This window comes from Hyla sarda, chromosome 6, assembly GCF_029499605.1.
Source record: "Hyla sarda isolate aHylSar1 chromosome 6, aHylSar1.hap1, whole genome shotgun sequence".
In the NCBI taxonomy this organism is placed as follows: Eukaryota; Metazoa; Chordata; class Amphibia; order Anura; family Hylidae; genus Hyla; species Hyla sarda.
The window spans coordinates 140416453-140420823 of record NC_079194.1 but is presented as its reverse complement, the minus strand read 5'-3'; the positions used below and the strand labels follow the sequence as shown (position 1 = coordinate 140420823).

General features: G+C 45.0%; 1 pseudogene; it reads left to right on the top strand.

Moving 5' to 3' along the window:
- Positions 1-244: 244 nt before the first annotated feature.
- On the top strand, positions 245-416 carry LOC130278022 (U2 spliceosomal RNA; annotated as a pseudogene).
- Positions 417-4371: the final 3955 nt, after the last annotated feature.

The following is a 4371-nucleotide window of genomic DNA, read 5'->3' as shown; positions in this document are numbered from 1 at the left end:
AAAAATAAAATCACACTTCTTTTCCCACTCCCGGCCCCACAATAAATAAAAATAATAAACATATTTGGGATTGCCGCATGCATAATTTTTGAACGATTTCAATATAATATAATTTTCAATATAATTATCAAACAATTAAAATATAATGTTTATGATCCCGTTTGTAAATGGCGAAAACATAAAAATAAAAAAAACACCAAAACTGCATATTTTTGGTCACATCATACATCAGAAAAAAAACTGAATCGCTTCTTAGCCTTTTGGCTGTTCTTATCAGTTTAATATCTGATATGTCCCCTATCTGGGGACCATATAGTAAATAGATTTTTGAGAATGGGGGCTGATTTCAAAGCTTGCTTCTATTTCCCTAAGCATTGACCCAATATGGCAGTATCTTCGGGTACAGTGCACCAAAAAAATAAAAAAATGATCAATAAAAATTATTTTCAGATCATATCTCCAAAAATTTCCATGTATACAGGAAAAAAAAAGTTATAGGGGTCAGAAAAGGACAATTTCAGTCATACAAATTTTTAGAGATGAGCGAATCGAAGCAGAGTAACCCGAATTCATTACGAATTTCAGGATTTCTTCGATTCACAATGAATGCGAATATCGCCACGATTCTATCCTGCGAGTCGTTTCATTAAACTCCATTTTACAGCGTTCCAGGCTCCAGGACACCTAAAATGGCGGATCCACGTGTTATTACATGGGGCAGGGGATGCTGGGAAGGCGAGAATGTGAGGCGGAAAGCGAGGTAGGCGGGATGACCCTGAATCACATGAGGGATGCAGCCTATCAGCATTCATTGATCCCTGTGATGTCACAGCCCTATATAATCGGCAGCCATCTTGCTTCTGCTCGTATCATGCCATATACACTGCAGAGATAGGACGGACTGCATGTCTCTGTGCGTTAGGCTGGGTTCCCATTACGTTTTTCCCCATACGGGAGCGCATACGGCAGGGGAGAACTAAAAACTTGCGCTCCCGTATGCCTTTCTATGCGCTCCCATATGTAATTCATTTGAATGAGCCGACCGCAGTGAAACGTTCAGTCCAGTCGGCAAATCTTTACCCCATATGCGCTTTCGCAACTGGACCTAAAACCGTGGTTGACCACGGTTTTAGGTGCGGGGGAAAAAGCGCATACGGGGCAAAAATGAGCCGACCGAACGTTTCACTGCATAGAAAGGCATATAGGAGCGCAAGTTTTTAGCTCTCCCCTGCTGTATGTGCTCCCGTATGGGGGAAAACGTAATGGGAACCCAGCCTCACACAGAGACGCTGAATTGATTATACCGCAGCGTTCCACCATCAACTGCTAGTTACATCAGCGTTGTGGACAGAGCAGTGCAGTGCTTGCTGTCACTGAGAAGGATTTTGATGGCAGCCATTAAGCTCCCAGTCACTTCATTCAGCATTTTATCAGAGGGGCAGATAGCTTTTCGTTGCCTCATCCATATCAACAAGCTGCCTGAACTTCATGAACCTTATCACAGGAGGCAGGAAAGATTTTTCAGTGCAATTCTGTGTATTTTTTTCCCAAAGAAATCATCTGCTGCTTATACTAGTCATGTTTGTGGTGCTGCACTGTTGTGTCCTGCTGATGTGCAAAAATCAGTTTTTTCAGTGGACTGTGGTGCATTTGTCTGCCCTCATACGTGCATACCACATACCTACATCAAAGCAGTCTACTATTTTGTATCTGTAACAAGTCTAGATACTGGGAATATCCTGGCAAAAGTAATCACCGGCTGGTGTTTTACAAAAATACAGAGTTTTTTGGCGTATTGTAGCACATTTTTTTGCCCTCATACGTGCATACCCCATACCTACATCTAAGTAGTGTACCATTATGTACCTGTTAATCTGTCAAGGGCCTACATACTGTGAAAGTCCAAGCAAAATTAGTCACCGGCTGGTGTTTTAAAAAAGAGTTTTTTTGGCGTATTGTAATGCATTTTTCTGCCCTCATCAGTGCATACCACATATGTACATCTAACAAGTGTACCATTTTGTATCTGTTAATGTGTCAAGGACCTACATACTTTGAAAGTCCAAGCAAAATTACTCACCGGCTGGCGTTTTACAAAAAGACAGAGTTTTTAGGCGTATTGTAACGCATTTTTCTGCCCTCATCAGTGCATACCGCATACGTACATCTAAGTAGTGTACCATTTTGTACCTGTTAATCTGTCAAGGGCCTACATACTGTGAAAGTCCAATCAATAGTACTCACCGGATGGTGTTTTACAAAACTTACAGAGTTTTTAGGCTCATTGTAGCGCATTTTTCTGCCCTCCTAAGTGCATAACGGATTTGTACATCTAAGTAGTGTACTATTTTGTACCTGTTATTCTGTCAAGGGCCTACATACTGTGAAAGGACAGCCAAAAGTAATCACCGGCTGGTGTTTTAAAAAACGTCGAGTTTTCGGGCTCATTGTAGCGCATTTTTCTGCCCTCAAAAGTGCATACCACGTACCTACATCAAAGAAGTCTACTATTTTGTATCTGTAAATCTGTAACAAGTCTAGATACTGGGAAAGTCCAGGTAAAAGTAATCACCGGTTGGTGTTTTACAAGAATACGTTTTCCAAGTGTACTATAGAGCCTTTTTTTTCTGTCATATGTGCATACTACGTACCTACAAATAAATAGTGTGCTTTTTTGTACCTGTTAATCTGAAACAAACCTACATACAGTGAAAGGGCAGGGCATAATAATCACCGGCTGGTGTGTAACAAAAATAAGTTTTCCAAGTGTACTATAGAGCCTTTTTTTTCTGTCATATGTGCATACCACATAGCTACATTTAAGCAGTGTACTTTTTTGAACCTGTTAATCTGCAACAAGCCCACATACAGTGAAAGGCGTGTAGTGAAGTGTATTTTACTCCCCTTGTATACGCACTAAGTATGTAAGGCAGAGAAGTGCCAGGACGTGCTCAGAGGAGTGGCAGAGGCCTACATTTATCAGGCAGAGGTCGCAGCAGACTAGGGGCGAGTGGCAGCAGGAGTCGCAGCGAGAGGCCTGAGCTCCCGGTATCAGCTACCGGTCGTGTCTCTACTGACAACCCATCTGTCATCGTTGATTGGTTGACACGGTCATCCACTTCATCACAAGTAACATCTGATACCCCCTGTTAACAGTCGGTGGGTTCCTCAGACACAACCCTCAGTTGGCATGGCCCGGGAGCAGTCCCTGTCCCCAAATTGCCTCTGTCCTATGCTGTTCCCTCCCCTAAAGAAGTATCTTACGCAGTGGGTTCAGCTCCACTATTCAGTGAGGAAGATGTATTAGACGACAGTCAGCAGCTACTGCCCAGTCAAGAAGTGGAGGCAATTATTGTTGAGGGTGATGTGGGAAGTGGTGTTTCGAGCATTCAGGGTCCTGAATCATACACTGTTGAGGAACCTGAGGAGGACATCAGTGACGTGCAGACAGAACTCGATGATTATGAAGCCGATCGCACTTGGGAGCCGGGTGCAGAGGGGCTTCACCATAATCAGCAGAAGAGGGTTGCAGGTTGCCCGTGAGGCAGCAGATGAGCCAGCAAGGTGGTAGCATGGTTCGCAGTCAACATAGTGGCAGAAGTGGAAATTCAGGAGCCAAACGTGCCCGGGGTAGGCCACCTGCTTCACGGCAGCCTACCTTGCCGGGAGGTAGTGGAACATGGGTTCCTGGAGACGGTGGCAGTAGCAGTCAAGTATTGCGCACTGTTGGTGGTAAAATCAGATACTCGGCGGTCTGGCAGTTTTTCATCAAGCATCCGGAGGAAGTTAACACAGCCACATGCAAGATACGTCGGCAGAAGGTGAAGCATGGACAGGGTAGCAATGTTGGCACCACAGCCCTGCGTCAACATATGATGTGCCACCATAAAGCGGCCTGGGACAACCGTGGCTCAGATGTGGTGGTCCAGCCTGCTGCATCACCCACTCTTTCAACCAGCCAAGGGTCCACCACCTCAGGCAAAGGGAGCTGTGTGTCATACCCTCCTTCTGTCACTCCAGATGCTTCTGCTCCTCCTACTTGTAGTCAGCCATTCTGCCAACAATCCATAGGCAAAACCATGTCCAAGAGACAACAGTATGCGCCCACTCATCCAATGGCGCAGAAGCTGAATGTCCTCCTTTCCAAGTTGCTGGTGCTGCAGTCCCTCCCATTTCAAGTGGTGGACTCTGCACCTTTCAGAGAATTGATGACTTGTGCCGAGCCGAGGTGGAGAGTCCCAAGCCGTCATTTCTTTGCAAAGAAGGCAGTACCAGCCCTGCATAATTTTGTACAAGAGAAGGTGTGCCAGTCCTTGAGCCTGTGTGTCTGTGTGTGTGTTAAAAAGTGCACGGCAGCGCTGACGTGTGGAG